Source organism: Thalassophryne amazonica, chromosome 2, assembly GCF_902500255.1.
Source record: "Thalassophryne amazonica chromosome 2, fThaAma1.1, whole genome shotgun sequence".
In the NCBI taxonomy this organism is placed as follows: Eukaryota; Metazoa; Chordata; class Actinopteri; order Batrachoidiformes; family Batrachoididae; genus Thalassophryne; species Thalassophryne amazonica.
Window position 1 is genome coordinate 62590083 of NC_047104.1, and position 26057 is coordinate 62616139.

A 26057-nucleotide genomic window follows, 5' to 3' on the forward strand; every position below is an offset into this window, starting at 1 on the left:
TTTATTAAGTCAGGTGTCCCAAGCCAATCAAGAGCTCCCAAACACCACACTTGATGAATTGGTTATGGGTACAACAGGTAAACATGCAGGATTGGTGACCCCTACCTTACTGTCTTCAAGCCCATGGGTACATTTCCCTACTCATCTTAAAATCACTCCTAATCAATCAAACCTAATTTTGTATCATCGTCTTACTTTAACAGGTAGATCTCCTGCTTAAAGAGCAGACATCTATTATAGATAGAAACAAAAAATAAGCTCCGAGGTCAGCTGACGAAGGTACACAGTAGAGTAGAGCTGAATATGTGCTGAGTCCTTTTCCTGGACTCCCATGAGATAAAGACAATGTACAGTGTATAATTCTTTGCTACAGATGCCCTTTGTCCTCTCTTTTGAAATTGCACAGGTGATTTATGATTTTATGAGTTTAGAACCAAAGGAGCGCCACTGCATTTTGCAATAGGTAAAAATCCATTCATAATGTACTCCAAAGACAGTATATAGAGGTGTTCATGTTGGTGCAGTTTCCTCTTTTCTGATTGTCTTATGAGGATCTCTGGGTATTCCAAACTGTGCTGGATTGAAACATAACATTTTTTTCAACTGTGTTCCCATGTGGCAATGACCTATTTGAGTGCAGCCAGTGTCGACTGTATAATTACCCAGAAAACGAGAGAGCTGAAAAATTGGATCCAACATGTTCCTAGACTTTGGAAATGCAGTGAGTGAATAGATATAAATGTCAATCTCTCAAAATTGTTAACAAATTAAGATGGCATATGATGAGGACCAAGTAATTACAATCTAGTGAACTCTGATGCATCCATTCAATCAGAAAAGCAATTTTGTTTTGCTTACGTAATTTCCCATAGACTTGTGTGTCACCTGCTGTATGATTAGTGGACCCTTTTTTATGAATGGTAGAAATTAGTAGCAGGTGTTGAAATGAGCTTGTTTTTCTGGAAAGTTCTGAGGAGGGTGTAGTAACCGGGGTTACCTGCAGGGGTGCTGAGTGTGTGGAGGCAAAAAAGGACTTTAACTGTCTGAGGCTGTTTGTGGAAATGGAAAGTCAGACGAACTGACAGATTGTCTAAATAACAGGCTTTTAATTTGAGGCCTCAAAGACACATGCAAAGTCAAAATCAATACAGCAGGATTTTGAATAAGTGTGTGCACAGAGCAGTTCTGAAGGTGCTTTTTTTGTACACCAGCTAGGGCGAGCACACAGCAAGCAGACAAAGACACATGAAAACATTTCAGCTTTTCCCATGAAAACTCTCGCTGAACAATGAATGTTGTCAGAGTTTCGGCTAAGGAGAAAAAAGGGAGGACACCAGGCAGAGACGTTGTGTTTTTCCAGCTGCAAGGTTACATGGAGGCATTTGTAATACAGTTAGAGAGTTTAGATGCAAGTTTTAGGCAGGCTGTCTTTAAGTCATAAAATGAATAATTTTATATCACAAGTGCCAGTATACGAAAAGACTGAGCACAGAAGTAGGGGGGCAATGAGGGGAGACCTGTAGCCTGTGTGAAAACCTTTGTATTAAAGGTCACTATGTTCTTGTGCACACTTGTCTGTTTCCTTTGGCAATATTGAGCTAAACTTCTACACACATCAGTTTCTTTCATTTATAAAGCCATAGGTCCGGTGGCTATCACAGCTACTGCTGCTTTCATTGGTAGATGTAAAATAGTTTCACTTTCTTGGGGCTCTTTGGTTCCTGTATAAGACACATCTGACATTGTCCTCAAAAGCAAAATTTTTAAATTGTGCTTGTGCGCGTGTGTAATTCCTCAATGCAGCGAAAAAAAAAATCACATCAGAAATTAGTCCAGCTTTGCTTGTTGTCAAGCTGCTACAGTCAAAGTTCAACCCAATCCAACTTTTGCCGCTGTACGCTGTGACAGCTTCACATTGTCCAGTAGAAATGAGGCATCAGGACAAAATACAGAAGACTACATTGCAGAACTGTCACAGAACTGCTCATTTGTACACAGCAGTTTTCTGAAGAAAATCCTTGCAAATGTGTGTTTGTTTGTTTTTTTACCTCAAGATCAGTGGCAGTGCCAGGAAATTTTTGTTGAGGGGGCTGAGGGGGGCTGGAGTAAAAGTTGGAGGGGCACCACAAAATGTTGTAGAAATGAACAATATATAGTAAATTGCTTTATAAATACCAAGGTATATGTTTTAGTCACCCGTGCTCCTCTAAAATGTGGTATCAATGCACACATCACTTAGAATGATTGCAAGTTCAGTAAACTTGCACATAGGTATAAATAAAGATAAGTGAAGTTTTAAGAGTGGCCATAATAAATATTTAGGAAACCTAAATTCTTGGAGTATGGAGTTAAATTTGTCTTGCAAATGCACAGAGGGTGATTTACAAATATCCTTTGATTTGTACACATGCTTTGTGATCCACAAACACAAATTTCTGATTTGTAACTTGTGTGTTGGTTTTTACAAATAAATGTTTATTTGCAAAACTGAAAATTCTGCTTGTGAAGGGTGATTTAGCATTCGTGAATCACCGAACACACACATTCATCACTTTGCTCAGTTACACAATACTGAGACATTCTCAGCGCAAAACTGCAGTTGAGATCCACAAATATCAGTCGCTAGTCACATTATTGGCAGAATTATTGGGGGGGCTAAGAGGGGGCGTGGCTCATTATTGGGTGGGCTTAAGCCCCCCTTGGCACCGCCACTGCTCAAGATTAATTTCTGATTACCTTAAACATTTCGTACATTATAATACTTGTATAGTTAAAAAAATCTTGGACATTTATTTTTAGACAAATAAAATAGCATGAAAATGAATGTGCACTTTAATCCAGAACAGAGATATAGGACACAGCAAGGAGGGTTGAAGGACACAGCAAGGAGGGTTTGTTATGGTTTGGACGCGGATTGAGGAGCGGTCCAGCGTCTGACTGAACCCAGCGTCAAATAACCAGAAGCAATTCCAAAAGAAACAAGTTTTATTTTTTTTCCACTTGTGCTGTACATGAAATACTAAATAAGTCTGGTGAGGTGAAGAGGCGGCGCACTTTCTCAGCGTCTCAACAAATCGGAGCCCGAACGTCTTGGACTCAGGAATTCCGCCGACCCCCAAGGTGGCTTTTCCCAGGACTGTACTCTGCGAAGGAGGAACAGAGGTGAAGTTATTCAACACTATTACCACGAAATATTATTTAGAGGCACACTTATCAGCTACAGGGTCAGGTCTGATTTAGTTCAAAAGGGCTGCTGCTCACAGCTAGTGGAGGATTATCCATCCGCGCGCCACTGCCGTGAGGAGCAAACCAGACAATTTTCACCAATATTTAATTATAGCTGCGCAAAACGCCAAATTACAATTACAGATAAGCCTTTCAGAATAATTGCCTCTCACCCTCGTCCTCCTTCACAGGCGCAATGTCAGAATCTGGAGCGGCCCTCAGCATCCCCAAACAATCGTCACATGGTCGTATTCTCCGGCAATTCAGCCCTGATCACTGCTGGCTTAAATGCAGCTCTTCATTTCTTCATTGGCACCAGCTGAGAGTCCTTAGATCTACACGTGAATGCCACAGGTGTCGTAGATCGTCCTGATAGAGAGCCGCACGTGAGTGCAACAGGTGCAGCAGATCACCGTAACAGAGGTGAGAGACTCTTCTGCAGCACGAGATCAGTCCCAAAACCACCTGGGAGGAAAATAAACACAAAAACTGCAAAACAATGCCCAGCCAAACCCCCCAACACACAACAGCGTTAGAGGACAGAGGGCAAAGATGAGAGGAAAAAGACCTGAAAACAGGGGGGAAAAACCCAAACTGTTGTTCTCACAATTGTTAAAAGGAGGAGACCATTTATGTTTAACCTTTTTTGGAAAGACATAAAAAAAATTTTAAGGTGAATATGGGACGAAATCTGCTTCTGTTTTTGGAAAATAAAACATTTTTTAGTTCCACTGCTGCCTGTTTATTAGACTGTTCCATCGTAGCCTGCTCTGTTGACCTCTCATGGCATTACCATAGGTTGTGTGTGACACACATGTACACGTTGGATGCATTATAAATAGAATTCACAAAAGTAAAACATCTTTGGATAACCCATTTCTGCTGGTCTTATTAAACACAGAAGGATACCTTTGGATAGGCTACAGATGAAGCATTATAATTTGGTGCTTTGGTGGTTAAGCCAGGCTGATGGATCATAGTTTGCAAAATTATAAGGACAAATTAGTTCCTATTAAGAGGAAAGTGAAAAGCTGGTTGGGCAACCTCTAGATGCAGTGACATTTTTTTAAGAATTAAATGAGTGTAGTGATGTCAAGTTAATAGCTGCAGCATTCTCAACTGCTCATCTGGGTCACTTTAAAAACCTAATAACCAACTGCAGTGCCCCCAATGGGCTCAGACCAGAATTCTGGTTCCATCATACTGCAGTTGGTGGAAAGTGACCACCAAAAACATTCAAATTAAATACATTAAAAAGAAATCACTTTAGCATTGCAGGGCTGCTTGAACAATACAAAAGGAAGAACTGCATTTTTTATAGCACCTTTCCAACTAGCAGATGCTCAAAGTCCTTTACAGTGATGCCTCACATTTACTTTCGCAGCCCAAAGATAGTATCTGTTTACATGGACTGATGCCATGCCAGATTAGGTATCTTCAGTGGTGGGCACACTTCCGATAATCAGATAACAGATAATTATCGAAGATAATGTTTTCTTTATCGGATTATCTTTTTAGATAACTTTAAAAACCATTATCGGACCAATTATCTTCCGATTAATCTTTAAACCGATAAACAAAGCTGAACAGCGACAAGCATTTTTAGTTGCTCCATCGCTGTACTGAGCTCAAGCATAAAGCAATTTAGTGGGGCACTTGTGTACCCCATGGCTGTGACGATAAACATAAAGGACCGACGGGTTCCTGGAACACGAGATGGCTAATGGGCGGATCATGGAAGGAGCTGATGACTTCTAACCCAACGGCTGTGAAGGTGGATGAAGGTTGCGGCATGTCTTCAGACCTCGAATGTCTGGAATTTCCCAGCCATCGTACCTGGTTAAGGATCTGTCGATGACTGTGTGTTTGTCAGCATGCAACACCATTCCCATGTTCAACAAATCCATGCACAGGCATCTGTAGATAAACCCTGGATATAGATTTTCTACACTGCATAGGTGATTCACATTAAGGCAGTTAAGGCTTACTTAACTTTGTATAAGGCTTCCTTTTACAATAGGGAAGCCTTCCCAAGCTTATGTCGGTACAAATGTTGATCAAAATGGAATTAAGAAGGTCAAACTACGCTACAAACAAAAAGATAAAGTCAAGCTAAGTAATAATATTTTGGGCGTCATATGACGACTATGGCTTGGCTAACTGACAATGTTAAGAAAAGTATCAGTACACTTTACACCAAGGTCTAGCTCAAGAGCTTTTACATGCTAACATGCCAAAAAATACATGGGAAACCTGTAACTACTTGCCTACCTGTTTTCCCACTTACTGGATATTTGACACATTCACTGTTCTTTGTGATTGATGCAAATGAAGTCTAGGTTATATATTCAATGACTTGGAAATGCTCATGTATCCATCTCCTGACTTGGCTCAAGAAAACTGGCTCTAAAAGTGATGATTTAATCCATATATTTAGACTAGATTGCCTTTGTCCCAACTTCTTTATGTATGTGTGTTGCAGGCTTAAATGCAGGAATAGAAGTATATTAACAAATGAAATTAATTTAAACCACACAACATGGAATATCTTGGTTTGCAACGAAACAGAAGTCAAAGTAAATGTAAGGATCACAATGCCACCAGCAAAATCCAAACACTACTTTAGTCTCTGCCATCTCCCCAAAACTGAAAAGGCAGTTATTTGTATTTTTTAATCTTTCTGTGTTTGCCTTGATTGTTTTTAACTTATCCATTTTATTGTGTATTTATGGCATTGTTTTATTTTATGTGCCCTTCTTTCTTTTTAACTGAGGATCATATTTATGTTGTACAAACAGTGAGCACTGCAGCATACATTTAGTGGACACGAAAGGCCCAACTGGGAACAAATAAAGTTAATATTGATTGAACGTTTGGTGCAGTCGTACGCTGTATAGTGCCAGTAAATGATAGAGAAGTATATATTTGCACTGGGTATTTCATTTTAGTTTAATTTGTTGTTCACTATAACCATGCCAGAAGAGAGACGGTGAAGTAGCGGTCACACCTGGCCGTGTCTAGCACAGTGTTTGTTCCCCGGTGGGAGGGAAGGTGTTTGTGTGTTAAGGGGGGTGGAGGGGGGTAGTGTGTAGGAATGGGCAATAACGTCTTAAATTTATATCATTTCATTGTTTTGGGGGCAATAATGATATAAATGACCATATGAAAATGGTACCATACATCTCACTCGCCTGCAGCCAAAGTCCATCAGACTTCCACCAAGAATTCCCAACCACTTTGAGAGTAAGTCTTCTCTTGAAGATATTCTAGACATTTTTTATACAATAATAATAATAAATTAACAGCTAAAATGTTTAATCAATATTACACTGTCTTCATTTTACTGAAATTCTGGACTTAATTGAACTTTTCTGCATAACTAAAGTGAGATGTGAAGCAAGCAGCTAGGTCTTTTTTGGGGTTCTCACTTTGAAATCAGGGCACTAGGGTTAGGGAAGTCAAAAAATATGTAAATGATGAAGGGTTTTGGGGGTTAATAATCTTACCAAACATACATGTAGACTGTTCAGTCAGTGTTGCAAAGAAAACATGAAAATGTGCAAAAGAATAAATGAACAGAGCACATGAAATATATTTCAGTAGACTGTTATTACGTTGTTTGGCCCATGCACACTGAGTATACCAAGCTGCTCATGTGGAATGCTGTGGGGAACAAAGTGTTCTAATACAGACCTGCATGCTCTGCATAACTATATGGACGCAGCTGAATTTATGGATAACACTGCAGCAAATGTCTGTAACGTGACCAAAGATGTGACAATCGGAACAATCATACAATAGTTAGTAGAGAACATTGGCGTCGGCAGCTGTAATCCTGTACACACCTTTAAAGCAGCAGAAATATTTCTGTACCCTTCCCCAGATTTGAGCCTCGAGACAATCCTGTCTCTGAGATCGACAGACAATTCCTTTGACTTCATCCTTGGTTTGTCCTCTGACGTGCACTGTCAACTGTGGAACCTGACACATGCAGACCGGTGTGTGTGTGTGTGTGTGTGTGTGCCTTTCCAAATCATGTCCAATCAACTGAATTTATCCCAGGTGGACTCCAATTAAGCTGTCGATGATCAGTGGAAACAGGATACACCTGAGCTTAATTTTGAACTTCATGCCTTTACCATGAAGTTCCATATATACGTGTGTGTGTGATTTCTTAATTACTTTTAATAAACTTGCAAAAATGGAGTATTGTGTGTAAAATTTTGAGGGGGGAAAATTTTCAACCATTTTGGACCAAATGGTGGAAAAAGTGAAGTGCTATGAATACTTTCTGGATGCTCTCTCTCTCTCTCTCTCTCTCTCTCTCTCTCTCTCTATATATATATATATATATATACGAGGTCTGAGAAAAGTATCGTACCTTTTTTATTTTTTTTTCAAAAACCATATGGATTTCATTCATATGTTTTTACGTCAGCCAAGCTTGAACCTTCGTGTGCATGCATGAGTTTTTCCACGCCTGTCGGTTGTGTCATTCGCCTGTGAGCACGCCTTGTGGGAGGAGTGGTCCAGCCCCCTCGTCGGATTTTCATTGTCAGGAAATGGCGGAATGATTTGGGCTTTTTTTCCATCAGAATTTTTTCAGAAACTGTTAGAGACAAGCAGCTGGAAACCATTCGAAAAATTTTATCTGGCTTTCGGTGAAAATTTTACGGGCTTCACAGAGAACAATGACTGTTACTACAGCTTTAAGGACACTCCACAATGGCGCACGGCGCGCCGCGCTCAGAGCCGCCATTGAGAGGCAGAAAACACATCATTTCTAAACGGATGGCTGTGTGGAGCCGGGACCGTCGTGTGCAATTTCTCTGGTTATCACAAGAGCTGGACATCAGCCATTTTCCGGCAGATTTCACTTTTAACAAGAGGCTTCGCGCGTCAGGACCGATTCGATAATCGAGCGAGACAAAGGAACACCTCCGTTTCGGAGTGCCAGGGGACAAGTTGGGACATGCCCAGCTCTCCACAATTTCTCTTATACTCACTGGGCTGGTAAGCATTGAAAGTCGAGATAGGCATGTCCCAACTTGTCCTTTAACACTCCAAAATGGAGGTGTTCCTTTGTCTCGCTCGATCAGCGAATTGGTCCTGACGTGCAAAGCCTCTGCACGGCTTTCCATGACAAAATCTCTTGTTAAAAGTGAAATCTGCCGGAAAATGGCTGATGTCCAGCTCTTGTGATAACCAGAGAAATTGCTCACGACGGTCCCAGCTCCACACAGCGATCCATTTAGAAATGATGTGGTGTTTTCTGCCTCTCGATGGCAGCTCGGAGCGCGGCGCGCCGTGCACCATTGTGGGCCGTCCTTAAAGCTGTAGTAACAGTCCTTTCCAGTCACCGAAAGCCAGATAAATTTTTCAGATGGTTCCAGCTGCTTGTCTCCAACAGTTTCTGAAAAACTTCTGATGGAAAAAAAGCCCAAATCATTCCGCCATTTCCTCACAATGAAACAACGACGAGAGGGGTGGACCAGTGCTCACTCAAAGCCTGCCCACAGGCAAATGATGTAACCGACAGGCGTGGAAAAACTCACGCATGCGCACAAAGGTTCAAGCTTGACTGACGTAAAAACATATGAATCAAATCCATATATTTTTTGAAAAAAATAAAAAGGTACGATACTTTTCTCACAGACCTCGTGTGTATGTGTATGTGTATATATATATATATATACATATATATATATATATACATATATATATACATATATATATATATACATATATATATACATATATATATATATACATATATATATATATACATATATATATATATATATATATATACATATATATATATATATAGTTTATTTGCAAAAATCTGAAAAAAAAACTGTCACATTGTCATTATGGGGTGTTGTGTGTAGCATTTTCAGGGAAAAAAAAGAATTTTCATCCATTTTGGAATAAGGCTGTAACATGACAAAATGTGGAAAAAGTGAAGCACTGTGAATACTTTCCAGATGCATGGATCAAGCATCTCAACTCCAACAATATGTATCATATTGAATCAGGTTTTGAGAAAAAATAGAGCCCAAACCATAACGCTGTTATGCAGTATGATCCTGCATCAAGGTCATGTGTCTGTTACAGCAGTATGACATTGTATCATCATGGTTTTTATGGTGGTTTCTTCCTCATCTGTTTTGATGTCTGCCTTCCATCATGCTTCTTTTCAATGTGAATGATGTGCCAGTGTGCAGCATAAATGAAAACACATCTATATTGTTAAATATCACAGGATGACGATTTTTTATGAAGGGATATGGCACATCCCTACTAGTGTGCAACTTGGCTAAGTGCAGCAATAGTCAAGAAAGGTTAGTTAAGCTGATTCTACTTTTGAACATATTCACAATTTTTTTTGTAGCATGGCCAGGTTCCGGGAAAATGTGACCCGATTTGTGCTCAACATGGGGCAGCAACGTGAACCCAGTTTTTATGCCAGACACGGAATGAGTTCACTCGAGATATCAAGAGTTGCGAGAGTTCTGCTGGAGTGTACACCAAGTTTTCTTGGAGTTATGCCAGGCCTTTCCCCAGCCATGGAGTAGGCTGAGGTGTGGGAAAACTTTCCCAACTTTTTATGAGTGATGTGTCTGCTCGGAAGACTCGGAGTCAAATGTGGCCAGGTAAGAACTGTTCAGGGAAATCATCTGAGGGCTGCTGAGTTGTAAGTTGGCCCTTTATGGTACATAACACCACCAAATGGCATGTTAAGTGTGACAGTAACAGTACTGGATTAAAAGTCAGAAGAATCGTTCAGACCAGATGGACTAAGGTCCATCCCCTTGAACAGACAGATAAATGTGGGTAGAAAGGTGAATGTACAGTATTTATCCTGTACAGCATTTATCTCACTGTCTTTGCCACCAACAAGGTGCCATTTTGGAAGGCTCTTATTCCCCAGCGGAGTTGTGCACCTTGTATGGCAATACTGTGACATCGGAGCTTGAGTAGTGTTTTTTCCATGTATCAGAAGTTCAAAAAGTGCTTCACATTCATGCATTAACATAGAAATGCAATCCATTTACTTAATTACCTCCACCAAGGAGGTTATGTTTTCGGTCGCATTTGTTTGTCTGTCTGTCTGTTTGTCAGCAAGATAACTCAAAGTTTTGATCAGAATTTGATGAAATTTTGTGGAGTGGTTGGAAATGACAAGAGGAACAAGTGATTACATTTTAGTGGTGATCCGGATCACGATCCAGATCCCGATGCTAACGCATTAGCATGTCTATGGTATTTTCAATATTAAAAGTTAGCATTAAACAGTTGCAGCTGCCATCACATTCGGGTGCATTTGTTTTCAAATTGTAATATTTCTTAAATTTATTTTTGTTTATATATTAATAATCTAATGATTATTATATACAATGTTAGAGAAAGAGACAAAGAAATAGATCACTGTGCCAAGGAGGGAATCTCTTTAGGGTCAGTGACCCTATGGCCTTGTTTAGAGAAGTATTTCATAAATGTTAAAAAAATTCATATATTTGCAGTTTAGTTGAATAATAAATTGAATTTTGGTCTCATTTGTTTTGTCTATAAACACATGCAATATCAATATCAGTGCTCAGATGACAGTAGCTTCTGGGAAAGGTGCAAGTTGCAATAAACTGATGCCAAGCGCTGAGGATACATGCTATCCAGTCACAGCAGATGAAACTTTTTTTTACTACTGAGCAAGTTTTTTAGGTTCAATGATTCCACGGCGTGTAGATGTTATAACGTCAGTGACCCCATGGCCTTGGTGGAGGTTTGCACTCTCTGAGTGCTTCTAGTTTTATTTACTTCTTAAAATTCTTGGATCATGCATACTCAGGATGCACAGAGGGCCTCGCCGTATCAGTGATTTCATACAGAACCAGGCTGAGGTGTTATCAAGGTGACCACAATTTCTAGCAGCCCACATCTTATAGCAATACAATGGTTCCAAGGTTTCAAACGTAACACTTTGTCACATCAGTGACATACTGGCAATCAAGTGATCCCAACACCAAATACTATGTGTACATTTAATTTTTAATCAAAAACTAAAGTGAAATTGTCTGCAATCAACTGAAGGTTCTGCCCAGAAGACAGCATCACAGAAAGGAAGTAATAACACTTCCCCCTGCCATGTTGTCACGTGTTTGCTATAAAAATGTCAGTGGGCAGAAAGAATCACAGCACTGTTTGCTGTAATGACAACAAAAACAGTTGGCTGCTCAGTTCTACCTCCATTCAGTATCTCATCTTGCAGGGTTAAAACATGGGAGCTATTGGGCTGCGTGATGCTGCAACCATCCACTAAGAACAGGTGATCAAATCATTGTCATCTATGGCAGTGCACGCCTTAGTGCCCGACTTTACTGCCGCCGTATTGTGGCTGCAGACCGGCGTTTGCTGTGTTTAATGGCAGTGTTGCTTTACCCACTGAGACACACAGCTGTAATTACACTCAGGCAGACTTGAGATGGAGAAGGCAAGGTCAGCTAACACCCACAAAACAGATGCACACATATTTAAGCATATGGACACTAGCATTCACATGCAGCACACCAACATGTAGGTCACGCCATGTTTCTCTTGCAGTTTGTATAATACACAAGTATTGTACATGCACACACAGAGATCTCCCCAGATACACTGTGCTGCTGATTTATTAAAGCCGTAAGAGGACAAAAGCTCAAATTGATGATGCCGGACTGAGGGGAAAAGGATTATGAGCTGGATTGGGACAGCAGAGTTTTCACTGAGACACTGGACTGTGTGTAGAGGAAAAGAAAATCATAAATCTTGCTTCTTTATGTGTGTTGTTATTCTTAGTACAATCAAGCAGACACTTGGGCCAATAACCTGTGCATTCCCTGACAGATCCAAGAACAACTGGCTGATCCAGGATCACGCGAATCCGGTTCATTCGGTTCTTGAAACCCAAGTGAGAATTTCATTAGAGAAGCTGTATTCCTTCATCTGAGATGATGGGGCACACCTGTGGTTCCGGAGGGTATATTTGTCAATTCTGGAAATCAGGATCAGCAATGCTATGGGTAGAGGTGCAACTAGGGTTGCCAACCATCCCTTGAAAACCTGAATCACTCTAAACTAAAATATGCGTCCCGTGTTGAACCAATAAGGGATGTACTTTGTTCTGTATGTGAGAGTCAAATACACACTGTATATAATTAATGAATGACAGGGCAATTTATTAGAATTTACAGTAATGTGCTCATCTCATCGGTTGACGTGCTGCTTACTTAAGATAGCAGAAGAGACAGTGAAGTACGGCAGTGGAGTGCAGCAGTACTCTCTTCATTTAATACTCTCCCAACAAAGAGAAAAAGGCTGCAAAAATATTACATTGGAAAATGAAAATGCATGGCTTGAAAAGGTACATGATGATGTTTACAAGGCTCACTGCACCTTTTTGTCAGTGCCCCAAAATTTCAACGTTGGAACACCAGAAAACTTTTTTCATGGTGGACTGTCCGAAGATAAACATCATGATTCCAGTGACGGACATGCAAGGAACACAACAACCAAAAAAATCCTGGGCAACATTTGACAGGTTTGTCGTCCACCAATCAAATCCAGAGGCAGCTGTTGCATGTACAAAAAGAATGAACTTTTTTTTATCCTCTCTGTCATGCATTGGGTAGGTGGAAAGTGACTTTCAGTGTTTCATGGCCAAAAATAATACAATATTATGTATGTGATTTTAATAAACAAACACATTGAATGGACAATTAATATATACATTATGAAAAAACACATTATATACACACACACACACACCGCTCTCTCTCTCTCTCTCTATATATATAAAATATACGAGGTCTGTTAGAAAACTATCCGACCCTTTTTATTTTTTGCAAAAACCACATGGATTTGAATCACGTGTGATTGCATCAGCCAAGCTTGAACCTTCGTGCGCATGTGTGAGTTTTTTCACGCCTGTCGGTTGCGTCATTCGCCTGTGAGCAGGCTTTGTGTGAGCAGTGGTCCACCCGCCTTGTCGGATTTTTATTGCGAGTAAAATGTCTGAACGATTTGGAGCTTTGCTGCATCAAATTTTTCCAGAAACTGTGAGAGACAGCCAGGTGGACACCTTTCGGAAAATTCAGATGGCTTTCAGGGACGATTTTATGGGGATCACACAGATTAAGGAGTGTTACAGCCGGTTTAAAGACCACCCACAGCGGCTGAGGGCGCGCCGCACTCCGAGCAGCGATCAACAAGCTGAAACGACCAGATCATTTCCAAAGTGAAGGCTGTGTTGATCCGGGACTTCGTCTGACTACCACAGAAATGGCAGAAGACGTGGACATCAGCACTTTTTCGGCACATTCCACTGTTACAGAAGATTTTGTCATGGAAAGAGGAGCGGAGGAATGTGCCACAGAGCTGCGAATGGCGCCGGACAAAAGCACCTCCGTGTTGGTCTCACAGTGTGTCTTGATATATGAGGTTACTATAAATATGTCTGGTAATTGTCTGAAGTCATTGCATTTCCTTATGATTATGTTTATAATGGGTAGGACTTCAAACACCCACCCAAAAGTAGCTGAAATAGTGCGGAAAATTGAAAATAATAAACAAAGGTCACATTTTTCAGCCAGTTTGTCAGGTAAAGGCCACAGCCAACACAGCACATAGGTGCCCCTTATTTTAATTTCAGGGAGTTGGCATGCAACTAATGATTACAGTCATGATCTGTCAGTTACTTTCTTGATTAATCGATGAGCTGTTGCGTCCAAACCATGTCAGGAAATGGTGTAAATGTCGATCAGTGTTTTCCAAAGCCCAAGATGACATCCTGAACAGTCATGTTTTGTCCACAACGGCAGAGCAGGTAGCTCAGTGGATAAGGATCTGGCCTGCTATGATGTAGACCTGGGTTTGAATCCCATTTGTGCTACCTGTCTGTGCCGTTGGAAAAGACACCTAATCTGCATTGTTTCAGTCCACTCAATTGTAAAATTGGGACTGGCCTTAGCTGGGAAGTAACTTGCGATGGAGTGGTGTGCTGTCCAACTGGAGTCGTTGACATGTCTGCTTCACACCACAGAAACCAGAGCGAAACGCAGGTTCAGTTGGCCAATAAGGACTTTTTAAAATTTTGTCCACAAACCAAAGATATTGTTTTTTTTTGTTATAGAGGAGGAAAGAAACCAGAAAATATTCACATTTAAGAAGCTAAAATCAAAGAATTTTAATGACTCAAATAACTGATTTAATTATGATAATAGCATGTGATCCATTTAGTTGTAGCTCTACAATTGTAAAAGCTTCTGTTACACTATCACACATTTTGTGGGATGATTTGCACTGAAACCACAGAAGCTGCAAAATATTAAATGAAGGATGACAAAATATGATACTGAGCAGTGTCACAGAAATGGACATCTTGGTGATCCATCATCTCCTGTTTTTGGACACCACTGCCCTTTCACTGCAAATCTTTTCTCGCATTTGCACTTGGGATTCATGTCAAATCCATAGTCAGACATATCATCCAAAACACATCAAAAATCAATGAATCTACATCACTACATAGATGCACACACCCTTGAATCAAACTAAATGGATGATGATTCAGTCATTTCATAATTTTAATGTTATAAATTGGTTGTATTATCTTGTTGCAATGCTGTTTCCATGTCTTAAAACTCTTGTAACAGTTCAAAGGTTGGTGCAATGTTCTTGAGACATTTAACTTTATAATGGTAAAAACAAATCATGTTCTATCGAGGTACCCAGTACAATGGATACATTTTTCTCATTTGAACCATAATTTGATTCACAATTTCCTGCGTTATTTGCACTATGCTAACGACCACAGCCGGCTCCAGGCACCACCTGCTGGAGGGCCATCGCTGCAAGCACAAATAAAAAAACAACTAAAAATGAAACAAAACAACCCTTCACATTAATGCTTGTCCAATTGTCTGGGACAAGTAGAACATGTGATCACACAGATCCTTTTATAACCTTGCCCAAATTGGACACGTCCAATTTTTCTTTCTAAAGTGATCAAATCACTTGTTTTGTGTCGATGTTTGTCAAAATGCTTTCCAGACAGTGCGTGCGAGCCTGTAAAAAATAGCCTTGCTTATGTGAAGCTGTTCCGCAAAAGCTGCATTGATAAATCTGTTGTTCACCCTGTTGATGAATAAATGAACGCACAGGGTTGATCAGAACAGACAGTGAACTCTTTCTCTGCAGCTGTACACACACTCTATAGGCCTTTGGTGCAGGGGTGGACCCACAGGAGCCCTCCCCCAAACCCCTTAAAAGTCCACTATTATAACTATTTTAAAGACATTTTTTTTCAAATAATAATAATGAGTGCGTTGCCGGTGGGGATCCACAGGCAATAGATTGGGTAGTGTTTATAAAATAGGTCGCTGACATTTTTCAAGGGTGGTAATAACAAATTATGCAAAGTTTCTGTAATAAGCTGGAATGGCGTGCGAGTCCAGAATATTTATAAAACTTTAAACCTTAGTCCTCAACAGTTTCTAGAAGAATAACTCCACACTTTTTTTTCCTGTTAATTATGTAATTTTTAATGCTAATTTAATGGCAGTGTATTTATAATAAATTGTTTAGGTTCTTCTTATATATTCATATACACATTATTATTATTTTATTAGCACCTCTATTTTGTCATTTGATTTTTAAATACACCACAATGGATATAAATGTTTTCACTTTCTTGTGTCATCCACATATTTTTAATGTATTCACAGTTGTATTATGTACTTACTTACACTGAACTTACTAAATAAAATCACGCACATACGCGTGCTTTTAATATGTAGATGATTTACACCCCCTGCTGGAATGGTGTGTGAGTCAAGAGCGTAATTATCAACAGCCATTGTTCAGTGTTGTTAGCTAATATCCAAGGTTTCTCCAAAAATATTAGCCCTATAAACATTTTGTTTAGGCGGCATTCATCCTTGACCCAAAATACATAGGCTAAGCATACCAAACAGCAAATGTCAGCTTTCACCAGTTTATCCGTGATCAAAGTTATACGCACACACAGAGCTTTTTGTCTAATCTGCATTCTGCCGCAAGCAGGTGCTTTTATTTTTACACACCCACAATCAGAGATGGTGGCAGAAGACATCAAACACAGTACACTTCTCACTCATGGTAATGCCAACTTTCTGTTTTCTCAGCGTTCATCCTTGACCCAAAATATACTCAACAAAAATATAAATGCAACACTTTTGGTTTTGCTCCCATTTTGTATGAGATGAACTCAAAGATCTAAAACTTTTTCCACATACACAATATCACCATTTTCCTCAAATATTGTTCACAAACCAGGCTAAATCTGTGATAGTGAGCACTTCTCCTTTGCTGAGATAATCCATCCCACCTCACAGGTGTGCCATATCAAGATGCTGATTAGACACCATGATTAGTGCACAGGTGTGCCTTAGACTGCCCACAATAAAAGGCCACTCTGAAAGGTGCAGTTTTATCACACAGCACAAAGCCACAGATGTCGCAAGATTTGAGCGAGCGTGCAATTGGCATGCTGACAGCAGGAATGTCAACCAGAGCTGTTGCTCCTGTATTGAATGTTCATTTCTCTACCATAAGCCGTCTCCAAAGGCGTTTCAGAGAATTTGGCAGTACATCCAACCAGCCTCACAACTGCAGACCACGTGTAACCACACCAGCCCAGGACCTCCACAGCCAACATGTTCACCTCCAAGATCATCTGAGACCAGCCACTCGGGACAGCTGCTGAAACAATCGGTTTGCATAACCAAAGAATTTCTGCACAAACTGTCAGAAACCGTCTCAGGGAAGCTCATCTGTATGCTCATTGACCTCATCGGGGTCTCGACCTGAATCCAGTTCGTCGTCGCAACTTCGCACAGCCATTGAAGAGGAGTGGACCAACATTCCACAGGCCACAATTGACAACCTGATCAACTCTATGCGAAGGAGATGTGTTGCACTGCATGAGGCAAATGGTGGTCACACCAGATACTGACTGGTATCCCCCCCAATAAAACAAAACTGCACCTTTCAAAGTGGCCTTTTATTGTGGGCAGTCTAAGGCACACCTGTGCACTAATCATGGTGTCTAATCAGCATCTTGATATGGCACACCTGTGAGGTGGGATGGATTATCTCAGCAAAGGAGAAGTGCTCACTATCAGAGATTTAGACTGGTTTGTGAACAATATTTGAGGGAAATGGTGATATTGTGTATGTGGAAAAAGTTTTAGATCTTTGAGTTCATCTCGTACAAAATGGGAGCAAAACCAAAAGTGTTGCATTTATATTTTTGTTGAGTATACATAAGCATACCAAATGGCAAATGGCAACTCTACCCAGTTTCTCTGTGATTGAAGCCATGCACACAACAATTAACCAACATTAAAGGTCTGTCATACGGCTGTTGTACATTAATGTTGAGGGTGGTGTGTGTGTGCACGCAGAGGGGGGGGGGGGGTCCAAACCATAATCTCGCCTGGGGCATCAATGGCTACAGCCAGCTGTGCTAACAGCTGGCTTTTTCTTCTGGGCTTTTTCAGTGTTACTGTATGTGATGCTGCCCAGTTGGGAGCAAAAGGCCAGCAGAGGCAGCGCCAATATTTCTGCAGTACAGTTGTAAAAAGTTAACGATATTTTATAGAATATGTATTTGAATGTAAGAAATGTCACTTTTGGCTTCTTTTTAATTTATCATGGAAGGTGAAAGTTAATATTAAACAAAGAATTGTCTTAGATTGCTTCATATCACAATGAATCAAATTGTTCTGAATTAAAATTGTTCCATAAAAACAAAAAAAACCCCTACTGAATCATATTGCGGCACATGTATCTAGATAGATGTATCATTTTACAAAGGAAACATGCACATCCTCTAGAAATGCACACACATATAAAAGACCATGGGTTAAAAGTTGTGACATTACCTTTTGTGATATGAACCAGCTCTTCCTCAGAGATCATAATTTGTGCACTTTGTCCTTTGAAATGTGCATTCGATAAAGATTAAATTTTGCTGCAGGGGTTGACCCTGTGTAGATGACGGGTCAAGGTTGCTGTTGCGGTCATCACTGAATTTTGGCATTTGTTCTGCGAAACAAGTGGGGTTGGTGCCTTCCTCTGGGTCAGACCTGTGAGACTGACTGACTGACTGTGCTTCTCCTGCATCATTTTGTTAACTCCTGTATATGTTTCTATTCTTGTGTCCTGCTTTGGTCATCTCTGATAGTATGCTGGGAAACAAGCCAGCATGACTTGAATTAATAGCTCAGAGTAAGAGCATCCGAGAAAGAAACAAGTATATACAAATAAAGGAAATTCCAGGTAATGTGATCAATTTTCTATTTAGAAATATGCAGCTTCATTAAATGATTGAGCTAATGGGATGCAGAAGAGTTAAGAAAAATATATCCTCAAGTGATAATGACAGCAATCACTTCAGACACTAAAATATATTTGTTGATGAGCAACAATGTGCAGGCCTGGCACCATGCGCTGATGCCACACATTGCAGCACCCATCACATTACTGCAGTGCTCCGGGTCTCAGATTGCAACCACCCAGGCAGATAAGTGGTCCATGCGCAATTCTTAAAGGTGGTCATCTGTTTTCTGCAGCCAGGTAAAATGTGGGAATCTCCTCGGCTGTCTCTAGTTGCAGGTGTTGGCAACACTGCAGCACCTCCATGCTGGTTCACGCTTTGAGAAACATGCCATACGACCAAAGTCTTGTCGCTGAAGTTCCCTCGTGGCACAAATGATAAACCTCATTTGAGTCTCCAAAAGTCACCGCAAATTCATTCCAGTGGGACTCAAGGATTTCCAAAGTGACCTGGGACCAAAAGCATCTAGTCATCGCCTTAGGTCACTGGTTAGTCCAAGTCACTCAATCACAGAGCAAGACAGGAAGCACTGCAATACCAAAGACTTGAACCTTTGTTCTTTTTCAAATATATCAGCATCACCAGGCACTTCTTTCCAGTGACCTCATGACTCCATATGCTTTTCCAAGACATCTATTTTTTTCAAAGCCTGAGGACCCATAGACAAGAACATCTTTGAGGGAAGCAAATTTTGAAGGTTTCAGTTTCACAGACGTTTGATGGCCATGTCGAGGAAATCACTGAAAGCCTAGATCTTTGTCTTGATGCAGGACAACTACAAAACCAAACACTCTGTGTAATCAGTGGATACACAGTGCTTTGAGTGAGGAATCAAAGATTGCTGCACTGTCTTCAAAGTCAAAAATAATAAAGTCAAGAATCCAGATCTGTCTTATGCTAGAGGTGCTTAAAGGGGATAGAGAATCAAAATCATCTTTTTCATGTTTTTGGTGTTAGTTCAGAGTCTCCCCGCTGTGGGGAAAACACATGAAGTGCCAGCAAGTTTCAGAACCTCTGTTTCAAGTATTTCTCCTTTTTTGAATTGCCCCTAAAAAACAGGCCAATCCGTTTTTGAGAGAAAACTTACGTCACTTTTTCACCAATAGCCCCCCCCCCCCACACACACCCACACCCACCCCCTTTCACACACGCCCCTTCGAAATTAATTATTCATAAGGTTGTGCCCACCCATTCATAACACTCGAAGAGAAGCAATGGTGAGCTACAGGTGTGCTTTCCCAGGCTGTTTTAGGGGACTACGATCTTCCCACGGAAAGCAGTGTACGCGATCACTGGCTTTTATTCATTTTTAACCGCATCCCCAGTACATACAACCGCCGACTATTTCTTTGCGCATTTCACGGAGGACTGTTTCACAAACCTTGCACGATTACGAGCTGGCTTCAGTCGGCATTTAGTACTCAGTAGAGGGTCAGTTCCGACGCTGCGACAAAATCAACCCCAGCAATCAGTACAGCCTGTAAAGTATCACATTTTCTTTTGTTTTAAATTTGTGTTGCGCCATATTCCTGTTGTAAGAATTGCACGTTAGAATGGCACGTTAGCTCTGGTTTGTCCCTCTAAAGGGAATGAGCTAACCCCTTAGCAGCTAGGGATATGTATCAAGAACCGGTTCCTTTTGGGTATCGTTAAGAAATGACTCGACCCACCGACATCAATAAGCTTTGTGCTTAACAATTATGTTATCGGCCCTTCAGAGTGGCCGTTGTTTTGGGGGGTGTTTGTCAGGAAAATGATGATTTCTGTATTGATTACAGACCCTGCAGCGGGTCCGTAAACAACTTTTCTGCAGCGCGGCTTTGCTTTGAACCTTAACCAATCAAAGCAGTGCTTCGCAGATTGAAGCAATGCTTTGATTATTCTTTCTTTCTTTTGCTTAATTTTCTCCTGCTAAAACCCTAAAGAGCATACATCTGTGAGTATTATTTACCTTTTCTATGTTAAACCGACCTGTTATGTTCTTCTGAAACAGTTGATAGATGTATTTTATAACTTAAAAACGGGAGCGATGCTAACGCGTTAGGATGTCTATGGCATTTTCAATGTTAAAAGTTAGCATTGCAGCTGTCATCACGTTCGGGTGCATTTGTTTTCAAATTGTAATATTTCTTAAATTTATTTTTGTTTATATATTAATAATCTAATGATTATTATATACAATTTTAGAGAAAGAGGCAAAAAAAAAACCTGAATAGAAACACAACAGAAAATATAAAAGCAATGAAAATAAATAAATAATGCTTTCTTTTCAGTGAGAGCAAGGGCAGCCAATCAAACAACGGCAACCGATCACCGCCACCTACTTGCATTTCATAATGAGGTTGCCAAATAAGCTCCGAAACGACACCATTAAAGGCAAACGAGGCATTCTAAACCCAGCATAGTAACATAGCTGTTTCAGAGAGCCTTTTAGGAAGGTTCTGATCCATTATAGACCCATCCAATTTTTGGGGGGCTACATATCATCACAGAACAAGGATTAATGCCCCATTCAACCTCTCTCTATCACCTTTAAGTTGAGGTTGATCTGCATGTGTATTTGACACAAGTTTTACACTGGATGCCCTTCCTGATGCAACTCCCTGTTACATAGAGAATGGTTTTGAACTGGGAACCTTCCATTCTCTGTCTCTCTCTCTCTTATTTTCTGTATATAGTGTGTGTGTCTGTGTGTATGCGTTCCAAATAATAGCAGTGTGTTTAAAAATGTGAGTAAAGTTCAAAATCCTTATAATAGCTTTTGTTTCCATACATGCCAGTGCATTGGGAAACACGAAGAAAAATGTACTGGATTTATTACTTTACAGAACGTGAAGAAAAAGGAATATTAGGTTGTTAAAAAAATGGCAGTGTCTGCACTTTTCTTTACAAAGTCAAACATTTACTGTACAAACTAAAAAATGCTTGAAGATTTATCTTTCCTGTGAATCACTGAACTAATATTTATTTGTATAACAACTGTTTCTGAGAACTGCTTCACATCTGTGTTACATGGAGTCAACCAAATTCTGACACCTGTGAATAGGTGTTCCAGCCCAGGACGATTGAACTATATTTTGCATGTCCTCTGCATTTCTTGGTTTTGACACAGAAACACCTTTTTTGATGTCACCCAACAAGTTTTCTATTGGATTAAGGTCCAGGGATTGGGCTGGCCACTCCATAACATCAATCTTGTTGGTCTGGAGCCAAGATGCTGCTCACTTGCTGGTGTGTTCAGGATCACTGTATTTTTGAAACACCAATTTCAAGAGCATTTCTTCTTCAAAATAAGGCAACAAGACTGCAAGTATTTTGATGTATTCAAACTGATCCATGACCCTGGCATGTGATAAACAGGCCCGACACCATAGTATAAGAAACATCCCCATATCATGATGCTTGCTCCACCATGCATCACTGTCTTGAATTCAGTTTTTGTGGGTCATCTGGCAAACTGTGGCCCCGAGATATACGAGGGCTGTCCATAAAGTATAGGTCCTTTTTATTTTTTTCAAAAACTATATGGATTTCATTCATATGTTTTTACGTCAGACATGCATGAACCCTCGTGCGCATGCGTGAGTTTTTCCACGCCTGTCGGTGACGTCATTCGCCTGTGAGCACTAGGAGTCGTCCAGCCCCTCGTCGGAATTCCTTTGTCTGAGAAGTTGCTGAGAGACTGGCGCTTTGTTTGATCAAAATTTTTTCTAAACCTGTGAGACACATCGATGTGGACACGGTTCGAAAAATTAAGCTGGTTTTCAGTGAAAATTTTAACGGCTGATGAGAGATTTTGAGGTGACACTGTCGCTTTAAGGAGTTCCCACGGTGCGAGACGTCGCGCTGCGCTCTCAGGCGGCGTCATCAGCCTGTTTCAAGCTGAAAACCTCCACATTTCAGGCTCTATTGATCCAGGACGTCGTGAGAGAGCAGAGAAGTTTCAGAAGAAGTCGGTTTCAGCATTTTATCCGAATATTCCACTGTTAAAGGAGATTTTTTTAATGAAAGACGTGCGGACGGGTCCGCGCATCGGGACGCAGCCGGCGCGGAGCGGCGGCACAGGAAAAACACCTCCGTGTTGATAACCATTTGTAAAATCCAGGCGGCTTTTGATGGCTTTCAGTGGAGTGAGTATATGAGAAATTGTTTAACAGCTGGACATGTTCCAACTTGTCCTTAAGGCTTCCAACGGAGGTGTTTTTCCTGTGGCGGAGCGTCGCGGCGGCTGCGAGCCGACGCGCGGACCCGTCCACACGTCTTTCATTAAAAAAATCTCCTTTAACAGTGGAATATTCGGATGAAATGCTGAAACCGACTTCTTCTGAAACTTCTCTGTTCTCTCACGACGTCCTGGATCAATAGAGCCTGAAATGTGGAGGTTTTCAGCTTGAAACAGGCTGATGACGCCGCCTGAGAGCGCTGCACGACGTCTCGCACCGTGGGAAGTCCTTAAAGCGACAGTGTCACCTCAAAATCTCTCATCAGCCGTTAAAATTTTCACTGAAAACCAGCTTAATTTTTCAAACCATGTCCACTTCGATGTGTCTCACAGGTTTAGAAAAAATTTTGATCAAACAAAGCGCCAGTCTCTCAGCAACTTCTCAGACAAAGGAATTCCGACGAGGGGCTGGACGACTCCTCCCACAAGGAGTGCTCACAGGCGAATGACGTCACCGACAGGCGTGGAAAAACTCACGCATGCGCACGAGGGTTCAAGCATGTCTGACGTAAAAACATATGAATGAAATCCATATAGTTTTTGAAAAAAAATAAAAAGGACCTATACTTTATGGACAGACCTCGTAAAAAAGAACAATCTTGCTTTCATTAATCCACAAAATGTTGCACCATTTTTCTTTAGTCCAGTCAGTGTGTTTTCAAATTGTAACCTCTTCAGCACGTCTTTTTCAGCAATGGGACTTTGTGGGGCTTCTTGTGCATAGTTTGTTTTTACATAGGCGTCTTCTAAATGTTACAGTACTCACAGGTAAGTTTAGACCTTCTTTGTTCACCCTGGAGCACATCATTGGCTGAGTCTTTAAAATGGTCACCAACAGGGGCGTAGCACCAAATTCTGGGCCCTAGGTACTAGCCATATTGAAGACCCCCCCCCACACACACACACACTGTTATGTTCTTTTTTTATTAACGCAAACACCAAATTTCTAATGTGTAGTCAAACCAGGTCTAAATCATGTATACCTTCGATCACACTTGGGAGTCAGAATCCTTTTTAAAGTTGGGGGAGCAATATTGAATTGGGGGATCTGGGGGACCAAATTGCACCATTTTCTAGAAAAATTATGCAATTTGGTGTATTCCTGTGCATTTTAACAGATGGGAACGTGCCAAATTGCACCATTTTTCTAGACAATGGTGCAATTTGGTCCCCCAGACCCCCCAACTCAATGTAGCTAGCTTTCAAGCTCACCTCTCTTTTCAAAGAATTTGGTTAGCAGCTGCTTTCCCTCATTTAGTTTTCTTTCCCTGTCCTTTTTTCTCTTCTTTTTTGAAATCCGGACTTTGATTTTTTAGGAAAGACATTTTATTTCAGCCTAAACATTAGGGCTGCAACTAACGATTATCTTACTAATCAGTTCATTGGTCGATTATTTTTTCGATTAATTTTTTTTTTTTTAACTTGTGAGTTTTGCCGTTATTTCTTTAAGTGAGTTATTATTAAAAGGCCTTTGTCACACAACATCAACATTTGACCTTGTAACAAAGTTGTTATATTCTTGTCAAAAACATACCTGGAGTAGTGTTTTGTTTTATTTTGCATATACATACATCACTGACACACCACAAAGAGATTTCTATCAGGTTTAGATGTCTACAGCAACTATCTCAACCACTGACAACATATTACAGCAAGAGTCCACTAAAGTATTTTAAAGGCCCGACGAAAGTGTAATATGTTATATTTAATAAGATATTTTCATGAAAAAAGACACAAATGTGCAGTTTATTGCATTTTATTTTTTCTTGTGTAAAAGCAAAGCTTAGATGTGGTTTGACCGAAACAAATTGTCATTAAACTGTTGTGTGGGCCGCCAGAAGAGGAGGTACTGCTGGCCCACCACCAGAGGGCGCCCTGCCTGAAGTGCGGGCTTCAGGCACGAGGGGGCGCTGCCGCCTTACAGGAACAGCCGAGGTGACAGCTGTCACTCAACTATGACAGCTGTCACCGATCATCTGCACTTCACCCTGGATAAAAGCAGGATGACACCTCCACCACGTCGCCGAGATATCGTACTTCTTTGAGAGGTAACTTTCTCTGCCTGCGTACTATATTGATTGATTTCAAGAGCTACTTTGTTGCAGCTGTCTACCCAGAGGACCGGCGTGGGTCGCGACTGTTTCGTTCTACTTCCCACCAGATAAGTGGTACTCAGACGCTGCACGAGTGTGTGTTAGAGGTGGAGGTGGAATTCCCACCGTTGTTGTTACGGGGTGTACACACACCCACACTTGACTGTCTTTGCTCTCCGCCAGCAGTACCAGATCCGACACGCTGAGACGGTGGCCACCTGGGGACTTCGGGACCTGGCGGCTCCAGTATCCTTCGGGTTCGGTGGCGGTGGAAATCGTGTGGTTCCGGTTCATCTCCAGACGGACGTCTCCTATCGTCGAGCCTGCCCACACGACACCTTTATTCATTGACTTGTATTTATTCTATAATCTGCTGTGTGTGGTTGTGACATTCACAACAGTAAAGTGTTCACATTTAACTTCCTCTATTGTCCGTTCATTTACGCCCCCTGTTGTGGGTCCGTGTCACTACACTTTCCCAACATAAACTTAATAAAACAGGGATGAAGTGGAGATTTAAGAGTCACTAGGTGTTCACAGGAAACAGTTATTTCTATATTTATTTATGTTCATTGTTAGTTGGTTTAAATTTTCTGTTTTGTTTTATCAGATTCTTTTTGTCCGTTTCTCTAAAACTGTATTGTGGCATTATTCGTTATTATAACTATTATTGTTGTTGTTTTTATTATTATTATTATTATTGATATATAAATACAAATAAATGATAAAATATTACAATTTGTAATACATTTGACTCTTTTACGACAACAAACGCTGAGCCATGAATTATTATACAGAAAACAAATGTGCTGACAGCTGCCAACAGCTTAATGCTAACTTCAACATTGAAAACGCCATAGACATGCTAACACATTAGCATCGGTCCCGTTTTTAAGTTATAAACAAGGTTGGGTAGGATTACTTTGAAAGAATACATGTGGATTACATGTATGTATGTATGTACATACATACATGTAATCCACATGTACTCGTATGTGGATTACATTTCAAAGTAACCCTACCCAACCATGATTATAAAATACATCTATCAAGTGTTTAAGAAGAATATAACAGGTCAGATTAACATAAAAAGGTAAATGTT

At 40.6% G+C, this 26057-nt stretch overlaps 2 long non-coding RNA genes across 2 annotated transcripts; one reads left to right on the top strand and one right to left on the bottom strand.

The window, feature by feature from the left end:
- Positions 1-1710: 1710 nt before the first annotated feature.
- LOC117502285 lies at positions 1711-22017 on the bottom strand. Its single transcript, XR_004558257.1, has 3 exons — positions 21946-22017; positions 18114-18131; positions 1711-1721 (listed from the first exon to the last, which is right to left on the bottom strand). It is a non-coding gene; the product is annotated as an uncharacterized LOC117502285 (long non-coding RNA).
- LOC117502292 lies at positions 4238-22034 on the top strand. Its single transcript, XR_004558259.1, has 3 exons — positions 4238-4248; positions 15317-15319; positions 21944-22034. It is a non-coding gene; the product is annotated as an uncharacterized LOC117502292 (long non-coding RNA).
- Positions 22035-26057: the final 4023 nt, after the last annotated feature.